At 34.4% G+C, this 16008-nt stretch overlaps 1 pseudogene; it reads right to left on the minus strand.

Moving 5' to 3' along the window:
* Positions 1-2189: 2189 nt before the first annotated feature.
* LOC100805424 (vacuolar cation/proton exchanger 3-like) overlaps positions 2190-16008 on the minus strand; it is a 33804-nt pseudogene continuing 19985 nt past the window's right edge.

Below are 16008 nucleotides of genomic sequence, written 5' to 3' on the forward strand. Positions count from 1 at the left end.
ATTGACAAGATAATTATGTTCCTTAAATATATAGTCAGATGAATTCTCATGTTCATACGTATAGAAAAATATATATTAAAAAAAGTCAATTTTTTAAATAGATATTTATATTTCAATATATTAGTCTTTACTTTCGGCCAAAAACATGTATTTGAAGATATTAGTCTTTGTTCTTGACAGAAGATATCCTAGACGGAAAAAAAATACTTTATGATCGAATAAATTTTGACTAAACCCACATAATGTGCTATTGGAAATAGGTGGAGGCTTGTTGAGTTCCAAACTCAACCGGCAGGTTGTGCCGATGGCCGTTGCAATGCCGGCGTTGTGGTTACAAGCAAGTTAAAATAACATATATTAACGTGTTATGTCAATAACATATAACTAACTTTACTACCTAATACCCCAAGGAACTTCATTAATAAATATATATGGTCACACCATACATGAAGGTAGGTCTTCCTCTTCTTTATAGTCTAGAAATTATTTAAAAAAAATGTAGTTGCAAGCGAAGTTTTGAGGCTTATGATATGAGCAAAGGGGAGAAAGGTGAACAATAATCAATTTAAATTAGTTTCAAATTTATGAGAATTTTTTAATAGTAAAATCCTATTAAGAAACTTTTTAAGCTTTTATAAATTAGTTAATTAGTATGAAGAAAAAAATTAGACGCAAGAGTTTTCAAAAAGTTGAGATATTTAAAAAAGTTTGATTTATTTTTTTAGTTCATTTTGTTTTATTTTCTATAAATACATATAAAAAATTTATTTCTGAGGTTTGTCGTAGTCCTACACTATGTGGAGCACCTTAATGTCTTAAAAGATTAAAAAAACAGTGTGAATACATAGGGTTTATGATTCCAATAGTAGAATAATTATTCCTTTTGATTAATTTGGAGGAAACCCTGTGCCCTCATTTTGTGGGAATAGTAGAAAAGCATTAAGCTAATAAAATTCTTATATACAATGGAAGCACCCAACCCAATTTTTCAGGCAATTAAAAAGTAAGACGAAAGAGTAAATTATTACTTTATAAATTGTTTGAGTTAAAAATATTTTTTTTTGTAGCAACGAAAAAAGTATTGGGCATAATATTATAGTGGAACTATTATATATTTCACCAAAAAAATAGTGGAACTATTATAAAATAGTTGAGTTAGTTGATGATTAGTTTAAATTAGCGATTATAGTTAGATGCACATGTGATCACTTTAGTAGTTAGATGCACATGTAATTAATAAGCCGCGTTTTAGACTTGTAATATGCTTTTATTCATTCTATTAAATTTAGATTTCAGCCTCTACTGCAATATAGTTGAGTTAGTTAATGATTACTTTAAATAGTTAGTGAATATAGTTAGACGTACATGTGATTAGTAAGTGATTAGTTTAAACTGTCAATTAAACACTTTTAATTCTTTTATTAAATTAAACTCGTGTTTGCAATTCTCTAATATCTGTCATGATTTTCAACATGAATTTTCCTTGAACATTTTTTTTTGTTGCACCTTGCGATTTTGTGAGAACTTTTTATTTGCAACTAGGACGGCAGTGGCACATGTCTCTTTGAAGAGGCCTCCACTTATTAAAAGAAAAATATTTCCACACATAATGTTTTATAAATGAGTTTAATTTCTTGTACTATTAATATAAAAGTTACATTATCTATCAATAGAAATTATGACTTTTAATAAACTTATTATATATTACAAGACGTGATAATTGAACGATGGAGTAAAAAATCCTTATAATATTAATGTATATGTACTCCTTTTATAAATTAAGTTAATCATCATGATGCCGATTAGTAAACAGAATTAAATCGTGAAGAGAAAACTTCAAGGATGTTTCTTCATAATAAAGTCTAGAAATAAGGCAAGAACATTCTTTATTTGCTGTTCATTTTCTACATTGAGTGAAAAATGGTATCATTATGGAGTGAGCGGGAAACAGGGAAAAGGTAATTTAAAGGAAAGGAAAAGGGATTTCAAATAACCCCAAATGCCACACTATAGTCTGGATATGCCTTATTATATCATTGATATGGAAACATTCAAATCTATCTTCTATGGTTTGCTGACTTTCTTTGTGGACCTCCAAGCCTTAATTACTTTCAAAGACAGGGCTTCCACCTAAAGGGGATGCACCTCTCCATCCCAATTTATGTTCTAGCTCCGAAATTGACCCTACTCTATGCTTGATCTGTAACACAGATAATTAATAAGGTCAAATCCACCATCATTTGATTTGAAACTAGTTCAAACTGCTAATTAGTTATGTTTTTTGGATAATTCATCGGTGAATGGGACAAATGAAATAAGATTTTAATGTCTATGTACTGAGACTGTAAAATAATTTTACATTATCATTCAATTATAAATAATTTAAATTGCTTTAAAATAATTATTTTAAAAGTCAACAAATTTATACATGATAGATTATGATTAGAAGACTGTATAAAAAAATTTAACTATTGGTGTATAATAATTTTTCTCATGAAATAAAGTCATTAATTACTTCATTGTTTGTACATTTATCCTTAACAAAGATGAACAAAGTAATATGTCACATTTTTCTCTACATCGTTTGTTTAACAATAGATGTAAATTCGGCAATGTAAAATGTTATTTTTATAATATGAACTTCTTGACTTTGAGTAGCAAGATATATATACTTACTGATTAGTGGAGTACTAGTTTTGTGAACAAAAAAGCATGCAGCAATGATGATGTAGCACAGAAAAAGAACCACTCCTTTCAGGTAGTGTGAAGTTCCATCCTACATGACATACAATAAAATCGTTTAATTAGCGAAAATAATTAAGGGGAAAAAAATGAAACGATAAAGTGATCAAATGTATATGCAGATGGTGTTATATGCTTAGTTTACCTGCAAAGTGAATGCTGTAACAATAATTGTAAAAGCAAGACACCCAGTTTCAAGAAGATTGAAATCCAAGTCCATTTCTATCCCCATTATCCATGCAATAACCACACTAAATGGAACCTGGCATTGATAATTAGATAATCAAAATTTGTTGTCATAACATTATTGTCCACGCTTAATTTAGGCCTTATAATAATAGACAATAATGGTTTAGCCTTACCACAAACATAGAAATTTGAGTTGCAGATCCCATAGCAACACCCAAAGATATGTCCTGTATGATAATTTCAATCACATTCATGCATAGTTTTAAATTAAAGACACTTGAAAAACTTAATCTTATATACAAATTGAAACTTAAGCTTAACAAAATAATTGATAGATAAATCGTACCAACTTGTTCTTAAAAGCAAATATGATTGAGCCAACATGTTCTGCAGCGTTCCCCACAATTGGTAACAAAATTATGCTAATGAAGCTAACAGAAATGCCCCAAGAATCTGAAGCAGCCTAGTTAAGCATGAAAGGATAGACAACTCATTAACTTCAAGCCAATTGAAAATTCTGAATTTATGCACTTCAAGAAAAATGTAGTTAAAAAAGTGTACCTCAATGGTTGCAACAACATATTCAGAAAGCAGAGATATGATAAGTGTCATTTCGACCAACCAAGAAAATGCACTCCTAAATCCTATCACAGCCTTCTCTTCATCTTCATTTTCATCTCCCTGTGATAAAGTCCTATGCATAATTATCATTGTGTCGAAAACTTACTATTAAGTCAAAACTCAGAAGTTAAGGTGTGATGCAATGACTACAAATCACAAAATAGAGATGAATAATTTCTTTTAGAGTGTGTTTGAATGGAGGAATTTAAAAAAGAATTTCAAATGCTTTAATTTAAATTCTTTCATTTTTAAAATTCTGTGTTTTGATAAAAAAATTAAATTTTTTCATTTTCAAATTTTTGTGTTTGGATAAAGAAATTAAATGTCTTCATTTTCAAAATTTCTTATTTTGATAAAATAATCAAATACATTCTTTTTTAAAATTTTATATTTGAATAAAACAATTTTATAGTAAAAACAGGATTGAGCCTGTAATAAAAAAAAGAAGCAAAATTAGTTATAAAAACAGGATTGAAACAATTTACGAAACAGAGAAAGAGCATGCAGCAGCCACTCTCTCTCTCTCTCTCTCTCTACTATTTTCCCCTTCATCCAACACAAGAACATCCCATCAACCACCCTTCAACCAAGCAAGCTCAAATTTCCAACCCAAGCCTCATCCCTCACACACCTTTCTCTCTCCACCACCACTTCTCTTCCTCTTCCTTCCAAAACCTCCTTCAAATTCACCATCCCCGCCAATCCCCTCCACGCCCCTCTCTCCCTCGTTCCCCACCGCCCCCGTGACCCTTTCAATGCCGCCGCCCTCCACCGTGCCGCCCTCGTCTGGTTCTGCAACGACCTCCGCCTCCTCGACAATGAGTGCCTCACCGCCGCCAACAACGACTCCCTCTCTGTCCTCCCCGTCTACTGCTTTGACCCCTTCGACTACGGCAAGTCGACATCTGGCTTCGACAAGACCGACCCCTACCGCACCGCCTTCCTCATTGACTCCATCTCCGACCTCCACCGTAGCCTCCAGGCGTGCGACTCCAATCTCGTCGTGCGCGTCGGGAAGCCCAAGACGGTGTTGGTGGAGCTCGCCAAGGCATTGTATCCTAAGGTTTGCAAGAGAGAGAGGAGGGAGAAACTGTTGGAAATGATGAAGGTGCGATAAGAATATAATGTGTTCATATCCTAAGTTCACAAAAGAATTTCAAATTCTTTCAAAATGAAAGAATTTGAAATCCTAATATTTAAGTTAATTAAAATACCTGAACAAAATATTGAAATTTTAATTTCTTGTCAAATTTTTTATACAAACATCTTATTTCACTGAAAAGTAATTAAAATCCTTTAAAAAATGAATTATCCTATTAAATTTCTCCATCCAAACAGACTGTTATTGTCTTTGACTATTGGTATCTATAACCCATTTTGGATCCCATCTAGTTTAAGTCTTTTAAGAAAAATCAAGTTCCTAATTAGTTTAAAAAATTACTTTTATCAGATAGTTGCTAAGAATCCTTGCATAGTTATTAATTCCACTTGTCATGTGAAGTATTTATTATTAGGCCAGAAGTTATAGCTAGCATAAGAGTGGAACTTACTAATTCTAAGAAAGACATAACGAAATAAAGTCAACAATTAAAGTTGTTATGTGGAGACTCCAACGATTGCTTTCAGTTTTCCTAATTTTTATTTAAACACTTGTATATCACTATATTAGACAATCCTATATTCAATATGTCAGCCTGTTATTTGCCTAAAGGTCAATGTGTTCACAACATTTAAATTGTCTCTCTGCTATTCTGAAATTTATTTTACTACCACCTAATATGCGCCTGTTTACTTTTTCTCTCCTATTCTTTCATTTATTAATTAAAAAAAACACATGATAAGCATGTGCAATATTAAACTATGTACCATTTGGCATAATTATGCTTTTCTCACATGTCATTTTTATTAGAAATTGAAATAATAATAAAGATATATTGCATTACAAAAAAACTAAAAAGTAGGATGAAGAGAAATAAAGAAGCGTGGGATAAGATAGTTGATATCATGTGATGAAGAGAAATGAAAAAAAAATATATTAGGCCAAGTTATTTTATAAAAAATGATTTTTTTTTCTATGTGCTTGCTCTGCAGTCTTAACAGTTAACAAGTCATAATTATTGTCATATATTGGGTAGCATTTTATTTTTCTACGCATTGTAATTAGTAGAAATGATGAAGCTAATCAAACGTACTCAATTAAAGCTTGTATTCAATTCCATAAAAAAAGTTAAAGCTTAAATATCAATCACCTCTTGTGCATCAAAAAATTGTCGATGTGCTTTTAATTGAAAGAAGATGTATCCAGTATATGCTAGAAGCATAAAAATACTGCTTGCTCTTGACAATTGTAGATTACTAGTGGCTATAGAAAGATATTCCCCTGCTAAGGCATATCTGAGTAGTAATGGCAGCAAATGGCATAGCAACCCCAGCAACAAAAGCAGTGAGTTTACATCTGCCTCTTTCTCTTCATTCAAGGTTAATTTAATTCCCTCAACTATTTAGGAGTTTTTATTTAGGTCCCTAAACTAAAAAAATAGTAATTGTGTCCTTGATCTTGTAAAATATTTGTAATTGAGCTCTTAAGATTTTTAAAGCCACCACAAATTATCATTTTCTGACAATTTCATGCTATTATAAACTAATTTCAGAAACTTAATAATAAAAAAAATGTTAGTAACACAGTCCTTTTTATTGGTTGAAATCTATAGCAAATCACACAAATTTATGGATCCTGCATCCTATTTAATGAATTTAACCAATAGAAAAGAGTGCGTCTATAAAAGTGTATTAAAGAGTATAACGCTTCTCATAAAAGAAATTACAAGATCAAAAACCCAATTACAATTTCTTTTTAGTTTAAGACAATTAAAAATTCCCATATAGTCTAAGGGAGCTACTCATTAACATAACCAATTTTCAAACTAAGAAACCAAAAGGTAAGAAGGCTTATATATGTTAGGATATGGGACGTGGTTATACCTTTTTTCTATGAAAGGATATGGTAGAAATGTATGATAGAAATGATGGGAGTAGGAAGAGAATGAGTTTTCAGAAAATTGACACCTTAACTTGAATTGTGCTTATTAGCTTCTTTTCTTACATTCCATGACTTGCTACAACTTATGCCTTTATATAGGTTAAATAGATGATTTCTACACACTTCTATACTACTTAGTCCTAGAGTCTTCTAGACTCATCTATCATCTATCATCCATCTCTATAATGTTCTAGGTGCTTCTATGACTTTAGATAATAAGATATTCTTCTACACCCATCAAGAAGTTTCTACACACTACAACATCTCCATAGGTGTAGAACTCTCTAGATAATGGACCACCAATTATACATTTACACTTTTCTAGATTAATCTTCAACACTCCCCCTTAATCTAGAAAAGTCTTGAACTCCAAGCATGTCTCTGAATTTGATGAACTTCTCTGTTGCAATTGGCTTGGTGAAGATGTCTGCTAATTGTTCTTCAGTCTTGCAGAACTCCATTTTGATTTCTCCATGTTCCACAAGCTCTCTGATGAAGTGGTATCTAATCTCAATGTGCTTTGTACGACTGTGGAATACTGGATTCTTAGTCATTGCAATAGCTGACATATTATCACAATGAATAACTGTTGGAGTCTTGTTGTACGTCTTGTAGATTTTTTCTGAGCCATGTCGCTTCACACGCAGCGCTTGTTGCAGCCATGTATTTTGCTTCTGCTGATGATAGAGCAACTGTCGTTTGCTTCTTTGATGCCCATGATATTTCTTTGTTGCCTAGAAGAAACACATATCCACTTGTGCTTTTTTTATCATCTGTGCTTCCAGCCCAGTCGCTATCTGTATAACCTGTCAAGTTAAAGTCTCTATCTGCCTCATACAAAATGCCAAAATCCTTTGTGCCTTTGACATATCTTAGGATTCTCTTGGCTGTTGCAAAGTGTGCTTTGCTTAGGTTACTCATGAATCTAGACACGATGCTAACTGCATGTACAATGTCTGGCCTTGAGTTGGTTAAGTAGATTAGCGAACCGACTAGGCTTCTATAAATTGTTGCATCAGCTTTGTTTTGCCCATTATCTTTTGAAAGCTTATCGTTCATCGCCATAGGTGTGGCAAGTGGTTTGCAATCTTGCAGCCGTGTTTTTTTAAGTTTTCCTATAAAATAAAATTAATAAATTAATAAATAAATAAGTAAAAGTAATTAGGTCATAAATTTCCACTATATAAACCAAATGTTTACCTAGAACAGCTTTTACAAAACACTTCTGTTCCTTTCTTCTTTTTCTGACGCACAAGAACCCTATCAGAGCAACCAGAGGAGGAGCTCTAGAGAGCACCAGAGACACCACAATTGCTAATGGAGAACGTTTGAGCGACTACATCGAGGTAAGGGATGAGTTACTCACGCTTGGGGATTAGAAGGAACATGTATAGAGATCTCTAGAGGATCAATTTTGGGGTATTTTGGGTTGTTTTTATAAAATGTTAATTCATGATTCTTTCAAATTGAATAATTCTTACGCTAAATTGAGTGTAATATCTATTGTTATGAAATTCTATTATCCTGTTAGTATATATTGATATGATATTTTCTTGGTGTATATTAGATTTTTTTAATATTCAATTGTTATTACTTGATTTCTTGTTTGAGGCCATAATGCGCCTTTTTCAAGCGATATACTTTGTCTTCTTCTCCTTGAACTTTGTATCCTTGTGGTTGCTCAACATAGACTTCTTCTTCAATCTCTCCATTCAAGAAAGCTGATTTTACATCTAGCTGGTAGACTTGTAGCTTCAACTGTGCAGCTAAGGCTAGTACAGTTCTGATTGTTTCCATGCGCACAATAGGAGCAAATGTCTCATTGAAATCAACTCTTGCAGTTGTGAATAGCCTTTAGCGACAAGTCGTGCTTTGTTTTTCTGGATTGTTCCATCCTCATTATTTAATCTTGTAAACCCATTTCAGGCCAACGATCTCCTTGTCTTCTAGTTTTTGCATGAGCTCCCATGTATGATTTTTCTCTATCATTTTGATTTCCTCGTCCATGACTTTTCTCCAAACTTCTTCTTTCGATGCTTCCTCAAAATTTGGAGGTTCACAGGCAAAAAATCCAACTTTTGCATACTTTGGATTCGATTTGTGTGGCCTTCCTGATCTTTGAAGTTGTTGTTGTGGGACTTCTTCTACTTCTTCTTGCTGGTGCTGTTGGTCATGTTGTGTTGGTGATGGTGGCAGTGTGCACAGTGTAACACCCTGATATATATATATATTATTAGTAATTATGCTTGATGTTTGATTATTTGTTGTATTATTTTTATCCGTAATTATTTTCAAGGAGGTTAATTTAGTTAATAGAAGGGTGTGAGTAGATAAGGATCTAGCTTCTCAAAGAAGCCTCTTGAGAAAGCTTCTCAAAGAAGCCACGGGGAAGCTTATTGAGGAAGCTACATGAAGCTGTCTCGGTAAAAACACTGTCCAGCCTTTGTTAACCGTTGGATCTTCTCGAAATTTGGTCTTTAGCTTCACAAGACACTTGTCCACGATCTGACCGTTGGGATCTTTGAGAAGATGTCTGGAGTATGCTCGAAGCTTCCGTTCTCGAGTGCATTTCTTATTTAAGCATTTCAGCCTTTGCTTTCGTGTAGCTTAGGAAAAACGCCATTTCTTCTCCTTTCTTTATTCCAAAGTCATTTCTAACGTCCCAAGCACTTTCTCTATCACCCACAGCCACCATTAGCCACCACAAACCGCCATTGTTCTCCGTTGAGACCCACACCGAGAGGAACTCTTCAACCGAAGCGGAATCTTCCAACTTGGCTCGCGGTATCGGTAGAGAACGAAACCCTAGTCTAACCTTTCGTTTTATTTTGAGGTAACCACGGTTCTACGCTTGTTTCTTGTTAGTTTCATCTTGTCTTTGCATCTTTTTTGACTTTGGAACCGCCATTGCATGTCTTATGCTTCCTTTGAAAAACCTTAGAGAAAGAGACTTTGTAAACATTATCCTTTCATGAAATGCATGTTATTTTCGTAACCTACACTGAACCCCGGTCACATTGGTGTGGTCGGAATTTCCAAATGATGTTCCTTTGTAAAACCCGAAATGCTCTCAGCTCTTTCATGTAGTGATGTGGGTGTTTGACCCAGAGCACTGTTATTAGCTTTGTTTTCTGAAATCCATATTAAGTCTCCTTCGTTTTGGCATGGTAGAGGCTTGCATGGAATCGACGAGCAAGGATGAAAAGGAATATTCAAGTGACGCGACGAGGAATCCACGGCGTAGCTCACGATAGGTGAGGGGAGTTTATTATAAAATTTACCGTTTTAACACCATAGCTAGGGTCAGGGAACCTAGCTATGAGGATATCTGCCTATCCCTGTTGCATGCTGATTTTTCTTCAAAGAAAATTATGTTTTAACTAATGGGATGCGATATATATATATATATATATATATATATATATGTATGTATGTATTGTGATGAATGATATTGTTGTGGTTGTTTGAAGATCTGTGAGTGTGAATCTCAGACATGAAAGAAATATATATATATATATATATATATATATATATATATATATATATATATATATATATATATATATATGTGTGTGTGTGTGTGTGTGTGTGTGTGTGTGTGTGTGTGTGTGTGTGTGTGTGTGTGTGTGTGTGTGTGTGTGGGTGTGTGTGTGTGTATGTGTGTGTGTGTGTGTGTGTGTGTGCGAAATGCGATTTGTTGTTGATGTCGCTATTAAGGATTTTAATTGATATGTGATGATAATGATAATTATGATGATATTGATTTGAGATGACGTTGTTAATAATGACCATGTCAACATGAATTGTTATTATTGGTGAATATGTGAATATAAAATGAGGTTGTTGTTGTTGTTGATAACGTCATTGAGATGAGATGATATTTATGTTGTGAATGACATGGAAATGGAATGTTGATTGATGTTGGAAATGCATTGGCATGTGCATGTTGTGTATGTTCGTGGGGGGCACTGTGCATTGACCTTTCAGGGTCTTTGGCACTAGATTTTGGCCATGTTCATATGTTGGATGTTGTGTATGTTTGTGGGGGGCACTGTGCACTGACCTTCCAGGGTCTTTGGCACTAGCTTTTGGTCACGTTCATACGTTGGATGTTGTGTATGTTTATGGGGGGCACTGTGCACTGACCTTCCAGGGTCTTTGGCACTAGCTTTTGGCCACGATCATACGTCGTATGGAGTGTATGTCATGGGGGGTAGAGTGCACTGACCTTGTCGGATGGCCCAGATGTGGGTAACTAGCGTGGTTAGAGAATCTAAGCATTTCTGAGGGGATGCTTAGGCGCTTTAATTGGTCCATGGTCTTTGGCACTTGCTTTTGGCCGTGATCATAGCTCATATGACACATGAAATAGAGTAACTGTGGCCAAGTGTACTTTGTACTAGGGGGCTGCCACCTGGTAGGGAACACCTTTGGGCTCCCAGGCTGATCACCTATGGGAGGGGGGCTGTTACGTGCACAACCGGGTGGTCTCGATAAACTCAACACAGTTCCCTAAGTGAGAGTGTCGTGTGGACACGCTTAGGCTATTTCCTGAGGTTTGGTTGTTGTTGGTATGTACCACATTGCATCTAAGTGTTGAGTTAGGTGCATGCATCATTCTGTGCAGTCTTGATTGGGTCCATGAATGGATGATGAGTAATTGTTGGATGTGGATGATGAATATTTGTTGGATATGAGTGTTGAATAATGATTGTTGTGTATGCTCATCATGTTTGCCCATGTTCCTTGCTAACTGTGGTTATTTGGAATTGGTATTGGTTTTTTTTATAATGAACTCACCCTTGCAATTTTGTATCATGTGGTTGGTACCTGTGATGATCACGAACCTTGTTCGTGGGAGCAAAATGACAGTGGTAGGGTGCAGGGAGTAAGATTCTAGTGAGGAGCCGCCGAGCCGACGTGATGACGTTGGCGTTATTTTGGGAGAGAGTTGTGTTTTGTAATCAACTCCTCCGTAGTTGGTTTTTAAGTTTTATTTTGTTGAGTTAAAGATGTAAAACTGTGATTTTAATTGTATATATGAGCAGATTTAATTTTCGTTATGTGTATGACATGTACCAAATTATTGTTTCTATGTAATTATGCATATTCACTTAAGTAATGGCGTGTTGTTGGATGAATTTATGTTGTGACAAAATCACTTCTATTTTCATAAGCAAAAATTAAGGGAGTTCTTTTTATAAAAATTGAAATTATCGAATATTAGAGTGTGGATACCGTAGCGACGAGGCGAGTCGTTACACACGGGCTTGGATTAGTTACTTCTTGCGTCTCATTGACTTCAGTACTCCATTGCTAGCTTGCTCCTTCGTCAAAGATGACATCTCTTGAAATGATCAGCTAGCTGCTTTGAATCTGGTTTGAATAATCGGTAACCTTTAGATTGGTCACTATAGCCGACAAAGATGCACTTTTCTCCTTTTTCATCAAGCTTTTGTCGGTTCTCCTTTGGAATGTGCGAATAAGCAACACATCCAAAAACTTTAAAATGATCAACTGTTGGTTTTCTATTGAACCATGCTTCATATGGTGTCATATTTAAGACTGCTTTAGTTGGAGAACGGTTGAGGATGTATACTGCTGTGCTAACAGCTTCCGCCTATAGATTCTTTGGCAGGTTCTTGTGTTGTAGCATCGATCGAGCCATTTCCACAATGGTTCTATTTTTCTTTTAGCGACACCATTCTGTTGTGGAGTGTGACAAACAATCAACTCCTTCTTGATGCCATGATCATTGCAAAAATTGATGAATATGTGCCCATTGAATTCTCCCCCGCGATCTATTCTCAAGATTTTGAGGGAATGCCCACTTTGCTTTTCCACTAGGGTCTTGAACTCCTTGAAGCAAGATAATGCATTGAATTTTTGTTGGATGAAGTACACCCACGTCATTCGAGTGTAGTCATCAACGAAGAGGAGAAAATATCTTCTTCCACCAAAGCTGGGGGTACTTGATGGTCCCTAGATATCAGCATGCACCAATTGAAGTGAAGCTTTAGCTCTCCAAGATGTTTTTGGAAATGGTAACTTGTGCATCTTGCCATAAATGCAGCCTTCACAAGCTTTAAGGTTAGATGAAATAAAAGGAAGCCCAAGCACCATTTTTTTTTTGTTTTAATAATTTGAGGTCATTAAAGTTTAGATGACCATACCTCAAGTGCTACAGTATGGACTCATCCATATTCTCACATTTCAATGCATTGTTTTGCCCAAATGGCATAAATAGAGGAAATACTTTATTAGGAGCCATTTTGATAGAAATAATTTGGCCCTTTCTTTTATGAATGATATTACATTTATCATCATCAAAGATGACTTTATAATTTTTATGAATAAGTTGACCAACACTTAGAAGATTTTGAGTAAGACCTGGCACATAAAAAACATCATGGATATATTTTTTGCTACCATTTTGAGTTTTAACAGCAATGGTGCCTTTTCCTTCAACTTTTTGAACATTTCCATCACCAAGTGTAACTTTGAATTTTATTGTCTCATCTAATTGCACAAAGCAACTTTTTGTTTTTTGTCATGTGGTTTGAACAACCACTATCAGCATACCATACATCCCTTGATTCTTGAGAAGATAAAGCGGAGTACAAAGTATGATCAAGGGATTCTTTATTTTATAGAAAATTTGCTTCTTCTTTTTTTCGTAAAAATAATCTTTTTCGTAGTGTAGTTGCCTTTTGCACTTTTTGCATTTGTACCGACAATCATTTGTATCATGATTATTTTTCTTGCATAATTTGCAATAGGAGCTTGAAGCATTATTGCTCCATTGCTTTCCACTTCTTTTACCACGATTAGTAAATGCTCCTCCTCTTTTTTGAGGAAATTTACCGTGGTTATTTTTCTTTTCTCCATCATTTTTAGAGATATTAATTTTAGATTGGAATGCTTGCTCTAGTGGCTGCTCAAATCTTTTCATTCTAGCTTCATGAGCTTCTAAAGAGCCCATTAATTCTACTAGAGTGAGTTTAGATAAATCTTTTGATTCTTCTATGGCAGCCACAATATGATCATATTTTACGGGAAGACTTCTTAATATTTTTAGTATTATTTTCTTGTCTTCAATCGTGTCCCCGTAACTTCTATTTTGATTGAAGATATTAGAGACACGAGAGAAGAAAGATTCTATAGATTTATCTTCCCGCATTATTAATGTATCAAAATCCTTCCACAAAGATTGAAGTTTAATAGAAATTATCTTGTCTGTGCCTTTAAATTCATTTTTTAGAGTCTCCCATGCCTCCTTTGCATTTTTTGCTTGCATGATTCTTGGAAAGATCTCTCTACTAACTCCTTGTCGGATGAATTGTAGAGCCTTAGCATCATGTTGCTATTGCTTGTACTCCTTTTGCTTTGCTGCTGTCCACATAGCAAATTCTTTTTGGCTTTCTGGGACTGGATAGCCATTCTCTATAACATCCCACAAGTCTTGTGAGATGAATAGAGTTTGCATTTGGATGCTCCAATAATGGGAACTAAGGTTTGGTTATAGTTGAAGGTTGGTGGGCTAGGTGATGTAGCAAAGGCCATAGGATCAACACTGCTCTGATGCCATTGTTAGGATATGGGACGTGGTTATGCCTTTTTTCTATGGAAGGATATGGTAGAAATGTATGATATAAATGATGGGAGTAGGAAGAGGATGATATTTCAGAAAATTGACACCTTAACTTGAATTGTGTTTATTAGCTTCTTTTCTTACATTCCATGGCTTGCTACAACTTATGCCTTTATATAGGTTACATACATGATTTCTACACACTTCTATACTACTTAGTCCTAGCTAGAGTCTTCTAGACTCATCTATCATCTATCATCCATCTCTATAATGTTCTAGGTGCTTCTATGACTTTAGATAATAAGATATTTTTCTACATCCATCAAGAAGTTTCTACACACTACAACATCTCCATAGGTGTAGAACTCTCTAGATAATGGACCACCAATTATACATCTACATTTTTCTATATTAATCTTCAACAATATACTTTGTCATATCGTTGCTCCTTCCTAAGATTGGCTACCACCACAGATGAGTGAACTTCTAAGCACTAATAGAAGGTTTGAGAGAATGGATCCCAGCAGAGAGAACTTCACAACATTTACTTTGTTTTGGTGAAGTGCTAACAGAGATATGATCATCTGGGTTGCATTTCCACAGGTTGCATTCAGAAGCCCTCCAACTGAAAAATATTCACACTTTCCATTGTCACACAATATTATTAAGAAAAGCTTAGTGTTGCATTCTTTGTATTAGCTTCTTATTGTATGCAAATCATGTGAGATTAATATTTATGATTTAATTTTTACTTGTGCGGCCAGTGTAATACTCAATTTGCCTTGAATTTTGAGAGAAAAATCAAACAGATTAAAAGTATTAGAAATATGGACTTCAATATATTTGTAGTGACTGTATGATGTTGATATATATAAGGCTTTTTTACACAAACAATTAATTTTTAAAAAACATTCAGTAATAAATAAATTTGGAAAATATTATGAGTATGGATAAATTGTGTTTTAAAATATAATTTTAAAAAGTTGATTTTTTTTAAAAAAATATTGAACTTCAAGTATTATTTTCTTTTATAAAAAGAATTAAAGTCATGAGTGTAATTATGACTTTATTATTTATAGCGATTTCAGTATTTTTTAAGAAAATCTGATTTTCTTAAAACATAATTTACTCATACCTATAATATTTTTATTATTTTTTAAAAAAAATTAACTCATTTGTGTAAAAAGCCTGCATAGGAAGTGACATGCAAACTTACTCAGTAAAGAAGCTGACACGTTCAGCTAGAGGGGTGAGTCCAAGTAGGCTCCAAGCAAAAATCCAAGGCTACATATGGCAGAAAAGTTATCTATATACAATCTATAAAAGAGAACCTATGGAAATTACTGAAATACCCCTGCTTAAGATTGTGACAGATGTCCATTTTGTTGGTTTTTTTGTCTTTTAGCCCTTAATTTACCACTCTTCTGATGCTTACAGGTGTTTAATTTTGTTGATTGTGGCATTTACACGTGTTTTATTTTGCATGTTGTGCATGTGCTGGCCTTTGCTTCTTTACGTGGTTTCTTGCATTTCAATCTTCATTCTTCAGTTTGCGCGTTTTTGGTTTTCATTTTCGCAGATACAGAGCAGTTTAATTTGGGTTCTGATTGATGCTGTTTTGATGTATGTTTTGTTACATTCGATGTTAGCTTATGGTTTTCTGGCTTTTCTTTTCTTACATGCATATTACCTTTCGGGTTTTTGGCTTTTGTTTCTGTGGTGTTTTTATGTTTGTTTTGTTGCATGCATGTTATTTTTTAATTTTTTTGTGTTGGGCGATGTTTGGTTTGCATGTTTGGTTTAGGGTTGGTGGTACTTCTGCTGT

Source organism: Glycine max, chromosome 11 (genome assembly GCF_000004515.6).
Source record: "Glycine max cultivar Williams 82 chromosome 11, Glycine_max_v4.0, whole genome shotgun sequence".
In the NCBI taxonomy this organism is placed as follows: domain Eukaryota; kingdom Viridiplantae; phylum Streptophyta; class Magnoliopsida; order Fabales; family Fabaceae; genus Glycine; species Glycine max.